The sequence below is a fragment of the Passer montanus genome, unplaced genomic scaffold (genome assembly GCF_014805655.1).
Source record: "Passer montanus isolate IOZ18808 unplaced genomic scaffold, ASM1480565v1 scaffold19, whole genome shotgun sequence".
NCBI lineage: Eukaryota > Metazoa > Chordata > Aves > Passeriformes > Passeridae > Passer > Passer montanus.
The window spans coordinates 4,101,300-4,111,637 of NW_024366480.1; the positions used below are offsets into that span (position 1 = coordinate 4,101,300).

Consider the following 10,338-nt stretch of genomic DNA (forward strand, 5'->3'; position numbering starts at 1 on the left):
GGGGCACGCCGCCACCGCCGGGCCCCTCGGCGCCCCCCGCCCCGCCGCGGAGCCACCCCCGGTACCTGAGAGCCGGCGGGAGGAAGCGGCGCTGCTCCGCCCGCCCGAGCCCGGCGCCGCGCAGGAAGCGCCTCCGTGCGTGTGTCTGTGTGTGTGTCTATGTGTGTGTGTGAGTGAGTGCGAGTCAGGAACGGAGGGGGCGGCACCGCCCGGCCGGGGCGGGGCGGGGCGACGCGGGGCCGGGGCGGGCGATGCTCGGAGCCCGCGGGGTGGGCGCGGCGTCTCTGCCCCCGCGGCGGGGGACGCCGCAGCGCTGCCAGCTGCAGCACAAGGTACAGCGTTATATGCATGTGGGCTTCACACCCATGGAAATGCAAAAGTGCGAGGCGAAGAATGAATCATTGGGGCGTTTCGATAGGTCGTGCTGCTGAGCGCTGATTCACTTGCCAAAATGACAAAACCCGGTTTCCGTGCTGCAACATTTACCTTCTTTTTGCCCCCTTTGCCATCTGAAACAACAGCCGCCTCAGAATTTGCCCCCAGGCGCCCATCCCTTCCTGGCGGCATGGCCCTGTTGTGCATTTGGCTGCGGTCAGCCTCCGGCCCGCCTGCATCGCTCACCCGGCCCTGAGCTCGGGTCCTCCGTCTCCTTTTGCCACCGACCTTCATGCGGTCTTCCGCGGGATTCCCTCCCTCTGCAGCCCTGTCGTAGCTACCGCCCTCTCCCCCAGCCGGCTCGCTGCTCCTGACCTCCACTCCTGGCCACAATCCCCTCTGGCATGTTCAGAATCCTCTGCCTACATTATTATTACATTGGATTTCAATAGTGTGCTTTTTTAAACCCCTAGTTAATCATTCACACTGTCGTCTCAGAATTCTGTGGAACTGGAGCTGATCCTGTGCTTATGACTAGTGGTTCTTCCATTAAGCTGGTATGAAACCTGAAAACTTACTCTGGAAGAAGTTATTAATCACCCAGCCTGCATTAACATGTGCAAAGATAGTAAAATGAATAAAATGTACCATGTTTTTCCTGTGGGATTTGCAATGTACCATCAGTGAAAGGCTTGCACGTATACTTACCTTTATTTATGTGCATAGTTCCGTTTAAGTCAATAGCACTACTTCCAGTACATCAAATTAAAAGTAAATACAAGTGGCTCCGTGATGAGATACTTAATCTGAAATGACAGAATAGGCAGTTACAACAAACAGGGAGGGGAAGTGGAAAATAAGGGTAACACCAACGAGATTATACTGGAATTTTGGCATGTTGTGTGCAAACCACGGTAGTTCCCTCTTGGCTTGTAAAAGCCAGTGGCTAGGTGAGTTGCTCAGGCTCCAGTACTGCAAACATGTACGTGTCACTTAGGGCGTGTGAGTGGTGCCATTGTGTTCAGCTGGATAAGATATACTGAAGTTTATTACATACAACAACTTGCAGAGTAAAATCTTGGATGCTTTGTTATGTATGGGATTTGATACAGAAAAAGGAAATTAGAGAAAGGGAATTAGCTCATAAAATGAGAAAAATACAAGAATGGAGGTGCGTGAGGGGTAGAAAATGAAGACAGAAAAAAAATTATTAACAGATAGAATAGCATGGTAGGTTAGTGAACAAATTTTGCAACAGCAAACCCTTTTACCAGCTCAAATGTGCAGCTACCAATAAAACAAAAAGCAGCCAGCAAAGCAGTTCAGTAATATATTACTTTCTAAATGTCCAGAGGGATTCAGCAAATCAGTACAAATGTTCTGAAATATCTTGGCTAATGCTGGAGAATAGGAGGGGAGCAGAACCCTGGTGTTTTAAAATTCTGCACTGGGACACTGAGCAGTCACTGTGGTGGTGAGATGGTTTGTTTCTCCTTGAAGCTGATGAGGGACAAAGCAAACCTCCAGCCAGCCACCCTGCTGAGAGCTTGGTGGTAGAGAGCCTGCAGCCAAGTAGGTGCTTTTCGTCAGAAGTATTCAAAATAGTCAATTAACAAAACACACTAAGCATAGGGAAGGAAAAAACTCTTTTCTGCACAAGCTGAACACCACAAGCTCTCTGTACACCAAAACTGGCAGTTGTTTATTTAAAGAAACTCTTTTCTGCACAAGCTGTACACCAAAACTGGCAGTTGTTTATTTTGGTATGTGAGGAAGATACATTTGTTTGCTTGTTTGCTAACTTATTATTATAGAACAGGATGGCAAAGAGGTATTAAGGAAAAGCAGGGGCTGCTCAAACTCTTGAGCAGAGAGGAAGTACCTTATGCACTCTGCATTTGGTGAGGCATACAAGGTTTAAGAATGCTAACTAGCCTGTCTTTCCAAAACACTTTTTGAAGAACATCTAGGATTTAACCTTTGTAAATATTTAATTCAGTTGCTGGCAGAAAAGTACAAAGTACTATATCACAATACAAAAATACTGCCCTCCCAGCAAAGCATCTGGTGTGTTCTAAGGAGGCATAAGCACACACAACATGCTGCCAAACATGGAAGGGTAAAAATCATATCAACATGAAGACAGGTGAGCACAGAGGGCTGAGGAAGGAAAGTGCTTTTCTTCTTGGTGGTAAGGAATGGAGAAAAGGGTATGAGATAGACAACTACATCTCAATTTTGTGTATCCTTCCCATCATCTCTGCTTATCTGGACTGCTGGCCTCAGTGTAATTTCAATATTTACATATGAAACACTGTTGTCTCATATGGTAGTGTAAAATCAGCACCTCGGGCCAGCATTTCATGTGTTGGTGGTCTTTTCTTTCAAGTCATATTGGAAGAGTATCAAATATGATGGGTAAATGTTTTCATGTCTCTGATCCCACAACTGAGTCTCCCTTTGAAATCTTTTATCTGAATATTCAACCATCATCTTCAATATGAAATTGGCAAAGTCAAACTCTATTTTTTTGTTAGGTATTTTCATGTTTCCTGCAGGCTCTGTCATCATCTGGTCTCCAGCCCGTCATTTTAGGGAAAAACCTGTCCTCAACCCTTCCCCTTTTGACACGCACATTTGTGTCCTTGATCTTGCTTTCATCTTGTTCTGAAGAACACCCGTTGTTGGAAGATTCACCACTCTCCTATGTTTTCCAGCTCAGCTGTCTTGCCAATTTATTTTTTTCCTGGAGACTTTATTTTTAGCATCCCTGATTTTACTGATCTGTCCTACAGTATTGCCCCACAGATGGCTGCATTTGCACAAAAAGCATTGCAGAAGATTGATGTGGCAGCAGGAACAAGTGGCATAGGGAAGGAAGAGAACTGTCCAGATCAATTTTGCCTCTGGAAAAAATGTAGTATGGAAATGCATTCTGACTTGCAACCAGAGGAGAGAGGATAAAAGCCTTTGATGAATTAAAATATCTGCAATGCACATGGATAGCAAAATGGAAATCAGACATGTAAAAATAGAAAATATTTATAAATACCACTGTATAACTGATAAATATTATATATAAATACAGCTAAGAGACAAAATGCACCGAACAGGAATAAGTGTTGAATACCATCAGGTTTCTCTTTGCTCAATGTGAAAGATTATTTGCCATGCACTGATTGTCACAAATTGTACTGAGTGCAGTAGATTAAAAAAAAAAATAATAATAATACCTGTGTACCATGATGGCAAGGCTAGGATAATGGATTAGTGACAAATAGAGCTATCTAATATAGATGCAATCTCACTGATCCAAGTTACAAAGTGGAAAGATACCAGTAAATAATGTGCAAGCTGAGAACTTTCCAAATTTTTTGGCATGTCATAGAACATTAAAGATAAAGGCTTCCATAGCCATTTCAAACATCTCAGATATCTTAGAATTACATCATCTGATCTAATCAGTTTCTGTAGTAGTCAATAAAGAAAAAGTAAAAGTAGAAAACTGATAATATATAGTGCAGTTCCTAGAACATGCCTATTGCAAGAAAGAAAATCTGTTTAATTAAATAAAATTTATTTAGGTTTATTTCCAGCCACTATGGCAGTGAATAAAAATAAAAATCTGAGTGCCTGAACCCAGAAAGTGTTCCTAAACACATATAAGATGTCACTCAACTTACAAGACTCCAGAAGTCTGCAAAAGACTACTATATGACCTTAAAATTTCTCAAATGCCTAAAACTCTATTCCTAGATGTAGTATTTAAGCTCTGCAGGTAAGGAGTTGCAGGCTGCAAAAGTGATACCTGTGTATTTTCTTGGAGTTAGCCATTTTTAAAGGCCTGTTGTCTATTACTGTCAGTATCCTCAAGGAACTTCAATTTGTTTGAAAACCAAATGAAAGTCAAGTAAGAGTTATACTGCAAGAAGCAGCAGACTGTAATTTCTGTTGCACAACACTGTTTCCATTCTAGTCTCCTGAGCTTTCCTACTCTTTTAGTCAGAACAGCCTGAAATTTCTGTTTTTCTGGGTTCAGAATTTATGTGCTTATTCTCTGCCCAAAGGTGAAATTGTTTCTGGAAAGCTTGAGCAAGAATGTTTTTGCTGGTTTAAGTGTGAGAACAGTGGGATGGGGGGGAAATGTTGCATAAAGGTAAAAATGCTTTAGGGTTTTTTAAATAACTTTTTCATCATGATGAAGAGATGTGAAGAGATGAAAGTCGTGGTGGAAATAACCCTGCTCAGGGAAGACATACTTTTTCTAAAATTGGTCTCAAATGGGTCCTTCAAGCAGCATATACATCTTTGTCAGAGCCAGGGAGCATTTACACTTGACCTTCCCTGAGAAGAAGGGCAAGTACCTGCTCAGATTTAGCTGTCCTTTGAGTCACAAACAGCTCCTCCATATTTTCATGGTGACACACTGACCGTACCCCAAAGTCCCATCCCATTACTGCCTAATTATTATTCATGGTGTGGCTCATCTGCAGTGTATCTACAGGTTCTCTCACAAATAAACTGGGACTGGGGAGGCTGGTGAGGGAAGGGCTCACAGGGGCCCTACTTGAATGCACACTGGCCACGCTCTGCTGTTGGGATCTCCAAATGTGTCGCAGCAGGCTTTTGTGGCCTTCTCTCTCTCTGCCTGTCCCCATGTCACAGTTAAGTACCACAGGCATTTAAAAATACAAACCATCTATGTGACAATGGGGGGGCCTCAGTCAACTGCCTGTGGGACGTGCAGAAGCAGAGTGTTTCTCCTCAAGAGCACCTTCCAGTGTCTGCTGACCTGCCTCAAGTCCATGGCCAGGAGGCCAGTGGACCTGAAGACAGCATGTGTTTGCAGCCAGGGTGCCTGCCAGCTGCTGGGCTGGACAGCAGAAGGAAGGGATTCTGGGCAGGCATGCAAAGACACAACCCATAGTCACATGCTGTCACATGTGGTCATGCCAGATGTTACATGGCCAGCATGAGCACGCGTTGGACAAAGACAGTGAGCAAGGTGTCCTTCTCAGCTGGACAGGGAGTGCTCACACAAGCAGAGCTCTGTCCAGGAGCACTGGTGTGTGCAGTTGGATTGGTGGATGAAAAGGACAGGGGTGGTGAGGAGTGGTTGCCTTAGTGGTTCCTGCTTAGGGAACACATTTTCTCATACAATAGCTGTGAGAGCTAACAGTGAGCAGCAGTAGGACACAGGACCTCTGTGCAGAGAGCTTTTCAGAAGTCTGTCATCCCTGCTGGCCTCACCAGGCAGGTGAGCCATAGGAGAGAGTTGCTTGCTGTGTGTGGGGAGCTGCAAATACAGCTCTGCCAGATTGTCTGGCAGTTCCCACATTTAGTAACACATTCTGCAGCCCCAGCCACTGCCAAGGGCAGAGGACACGAGCAGAGCACTCTGATGCAGCCTGGTTCTCCTCAGCATTGGCAGGTGAATCCTACAAGTACAACTACAACAACTACAACTGTGCTGCTCTCCTCTATGCACTGGGATGGCTGTTTTGCCATGAGCATCGTCACCATGTCTTCCTCTCTGCCAACACCACTGGCAAGTTTACTGCCAGTATGTATTTATGATGTGACTGCTCTCAGCATGACCCTCATAAAGCAGCAATTCTGGCCTTTACCTCTTGCCCAGAAGTCTCCTCTGTTGTCTCTGTTTCCTCAGGCTAGCCAGAACCAGGCCTTCCAGAAGTGTGAAACTCTTGCTTCCTTGCATGAAGCTGACTCCAGACACAAGTTAATAACAACAATTTCCTGTGGTCAGGAGCATCCAGTTCCAATGCTCTCTCTTACAGTTTCCAAGACTTCAAGCCTCTTTTGCATCACACAGAGAGGACAGTGACTGCAGTGCTGTGAGTTTACCCAGGGATGGTACATAACTAAATCTTTGACAGAGAGATCTAAATACTGGTTTTGGTTTATGGGGCAGCATACAGGACATGCCTAGGTTGACCATGATGCAATGTGACCAAAAGAGAACTGCAGGTCTCAAATGTCCTTTCCTCATGCAAGAGAAGTACCTGAAGCATCCAAAGAAGAATCACACCATGTGCCCAAGAGCATTGTCCAAACACTTCTTGAACGTGTCAGGCTGATGCTGTGACCACTGCCCTGGGGAGCCTGCTCCAGTGCCCAACCACCCTCTGGGTGAAGAGCCTTTCTATAATATCCAACCTAAACCTCCCCTGACACAGTTTCAGGCCATTCTGTTGAGTCTTGTCACTGGGACCACACAGATGAGATCAGTGTCTGCCCCTCACAAGGAAGTTGAATCTGCAGTGAGGTCTCCCCTCAGTGTCCTCTTCTCCAGCCTGAGCAGAGCAAGTGACCTCAGCTGCTCCTTATATGGTTTCCCCTCAAGGTCTTACATGGAGGTCTCTATGTGCATTTGCATTGATGTTGAAGTGATGAAAATGCTGTGATGTGTTTTCTTCTCCCTGCTGCCCAACAAGGTCCCCAGGAGCTGGTACTCCATCTGGCTTCACCTCTGCCGTGCTACAAGAGGAGTGCTGCAGCTATTGGATGGTGTGCCAGCTGTGCCTCTCCTCAAAGAAAACAAAATTTATTTAAAATATATCTAACATATGTTTGAGGCCATACTTGTTAATTCCTGGAACCAGAACAAGCCTTTTTATTTTCATTCTAGAGTTTGCTTACTGTCCCAAAGTAATCAAGTCAGGAATCAGAGGATTTGGCTCCTCTGAGGACTGCGTCTGCCTCAAGTTCTACAGAAGGTGCTTGTGTGTTGGTGTTGCTTCCTTTTTTTCCTTTTTTCCCCCTTGGCTTGTCTTCACAGGGTTTTTTCCCTTGATTCCTTTCTATTTTTGCATTAGATCAACTAAACACATGACACCTTATACTACACTCTCTGTGCCCCTGCTCTCAATTCTGGCCAAGATATACGGACAGAGATTTCCTCTCACCCAAGGGTAATGAGTCACAAAGTCTGGATGATTAGAAGGAAGGGTTAGGGTTTCACCTGCCTTTTGGGAGATCATTTTCTGCTTCAGATACCATTCCTAATCCTACACATACTGCAGATGCACTCTACTACAAAACCTGCAGAAGTGAGTCCTCCCTGGAGACTGCAGTGCTATTCATCACTTTATGGAAGGTGTTTCTGCCCCACTTTTATCCCTAAAGGGTTAGAATTGACATTTGGTATGGAAACTTGTTTAGTTTGTTGTTGTTTTTGTTGGGGTTTTTTGTTTTTTGTTGTTTTGTTTGTTTGTTTGTTTTGTTTGGTTTGTTTCTTTGTTTTTTGGTGGTTTTTTTGTTGGTGGTTTGTTTGGTTTTTTTGTTTGTTTGTTTGTTTGTTTCAAGTTTTGATGAAGTTTAACCACTGAGCTAGTCCAGGTGTCTGCTTGAAGCAACAAAAGGACATCCATAATGCTCAGTGGGCAGTCTCTCTGATGTTGCTGGGGGTTTTATCTGTAAAGCAAGGGGTGTCGATGCATTTGAGCCAGTTCTGCTTGGGTCCAGCTGGCTGTGCAAGCATGGAGCTTGGTGAAGAACAACAGCTCACCAGCCTCCCAGGCTGTGAAGTGCTCTGTGTTGTTGCAGCATTAGTGCTGACCCTGAGCTGGTCAAGGTCTTGTGATCCTAGTCTTTCCACTGCTGCGTGATGTTTTTTCCCCCCTTCACTTCCCTAGAGAATACTGAGGTTATGGGATTTTGTACAAAATTATTCCCTGCAACAGTAACAGGCAACAGAGATCTCTGTTTATGTGGAAGTCTCTCTGCCATGCCCAGGCTGTATGTTTTAGGCTTTAGGTCATCCCATTTCACCACTTACTTATCTGTCAGGTCTGGGCCATGAAATATAGAGTCCGGAGTTATTGCTGACTGGAATTCATTATTGCACCCAGGTACTTAGCTGACATATCCAAAAGGTTGGATGAGTTTATGATCAATGAGAAATCCATGCAAGTACAGAGCTGAAGAAGGCAACAGGCAAATGATGCACTCTGCTGACCACTGGCCAGGGAGGACGATGCACCTCCACACAAGTATTCAGTCTTCACAGGAGAGTGCTTCCTCTGAAGCCTCTGGTGTTGCCTGCTCCTGGAGACAGCGCTCAGTGGGGTGGTTACTTCAGTCATGAGGACAGATACTGCAGTGACATCAGTGGAAATCCTTTTCATGGTGCTGAATTACAGCTTGACAGCAGCAATCTCATGACACACTCCTTCTGATTCCACACCTGCGTCGTGACAACTGTATTGCTTGGTTACATGGAAACATTATCACTGCTTAAGGGGAAGACAAAATGACAATAAATTTATTTTTATGAGATCTTTGGATTCTTTGCCTTCTCCTGTTTGCTTTCTGTATTTTTTTTCTTTTTTCAGGATTCGACATTTATTGGGACAATATTTTCACTGCTTGCAATTTTCCAATTGCTCTGATTTGATTGCTTTCTCATGTGAAATTTCTTTCTGTGTGCTGCTAGAATTTAGAAACTAGTGTCACCATTCAGATTTTTCTAGCTTGCAATTGACAGGAGTGAAACACCTCCCCATCCCAAAAGTGAGTTTCATATAGTTATCAAAGGTTTGGAGGGATGCTGCTTATTTAAGTTTTCCTGACAAAAAAGGAAAAACAAGTCTCACAAACTGAGTTAATATAATCTGTTACATGTGAAGACTAATTTTTTAAAGTTTTTTCCTTACCATGGTATGACAAAACTTGGAGCCTGACCACCTGCAATTAGGACATGAAGGATGTACCATAGTGTTTTGGAGACTGGAGATCCTTAAACAGTTTATATTGTGATACTGAAGACATAGGTTAGTGTAAACATTTTAGGCAGGTAATTTTTGTGTGACATACTGTAGCCTCATGTGAGCTAGTCTCTGAAGAAGCTGTATGAATCATATTCTGGCTTCATCTGCCTTTCTTCTTTCAGTGTAGAGAAAGCACAGATTATGATCTTAGGTTCAGCCTTACCATTGAATAGTTAAGGTTAGGTAAGATGAATTCTGTCCTCAAAGTAGCCAAAGATCAGAAAAGATATCAAATGTTATTTTTTTCCTTCCTCCATAGCATTACTGAAAATCTAGGTGATGATTCTTACAGAATTATTTGATATAATAAATGCTCATACTTAAAAGCAAAGTGCTATGATTAATCAGTGATGATAGTTTACATAGTTTAATTTGCAAATAGACTCTTACCCCATTTCTCAGACCCTTAAACCAGTTTTTCCACAGCTGGAGGAGTCCATCAGCCAAATCACAACAGGCAACTGGAGGGAAGCAGTGAGGGAACCTCTTGGCAAGGAATTTTTTTTTTTTGTGCAGAGATGTTGGCTAGCTAGTTGGTAGTTTTTATTCCTCTTTATTCCATAGGAAACCTTGATTTAGTGCTTCAGCAGTACCAGAGATGTGTAAGGGTCAAGCCACAGAACTTGTACAGCCATTGAGAGGGCCCCATGTGGGCTTAAAGTATGTCAGGACTAAGGGAGGGTTAGAATAAGTAGAATGAGAAAGTACAAGATCATAGGTTTTTGCACCATACTGAGCTGTCATTTTCATGTTTTCATAGAATCACCCCCAATACTTATAAATTAGGAAAAGTCCAGAGAGGAGAGAGTTAACACCCTCTCAACGCCGTGCCCATGATGGCCTGCTTTCTTTTTGTCTAACTGCTAAGCAAAATACAAGTTTCATAAATAGAAACACTGAATATAGACTGTAGGAGATTGTTTTAGCACTCTATGAAGACATGATGCCAGTGAATCTGTAATTTGAATATATATTTTTGTTGCAAAATCTAGTGTTCTGTTTTACACATGGACACATAAGAGCAATGAGGCTGTCAGTTCTGGCCATCTTAACAGTGTTGCAGAATTCTGAGGAAGACGGCAAAACACTGCATTCAGTTGAGAAATCAATTTAAGCAGAATGCTCAGAGAAAATAGACTGTTATCTATAGAAAAGGGAAGTTAAGGGCAAGTGG

General features: G+C 43.7%; 1 protein-coding gene and 1 long non-coding RNA gene across 3 annotated transcripts in view; one reads left to right on the forward strand and one right to left on the reverse strand.

Moving 5' to 3' along the window:
* RNF19A (ring finger protein 19A, RBR E3 ubiquitin protein ligase) overlaps positions 1 to 223 on the reverse strand; it is a 58,104-nt gene extending 57,881 nt beyond the window's left edge. The window contains exon 1 of one of the 2 annotated variants that reach the window (XM_039706181.1): positions 66 to 223. The gene's annotated coding sequence lies outside the window, so the exon portion shown is untranslated. The remainder of the gene's footprint in view (positions 1 to 65) is intronic. The other variant, XM_039706180.1, reaches the window with a different exon arrangement.
* Positions 224 to 229: 6 nt separating this feature from the next.
* Positions 230 to 8,671, forward strand: LOC120500777. Its single transcript, XR_005627169.1, has 2 exons — positions 230 to 332; positions 8,247 to 8,671. It is a non-coding gene; the product is annotated as an uncharacterized LOC120500777 (long non-coding RNA).
* The last annotated feature ends 1,667 nt before the right edge of the window (positions 8,672 to 10,338 follow it).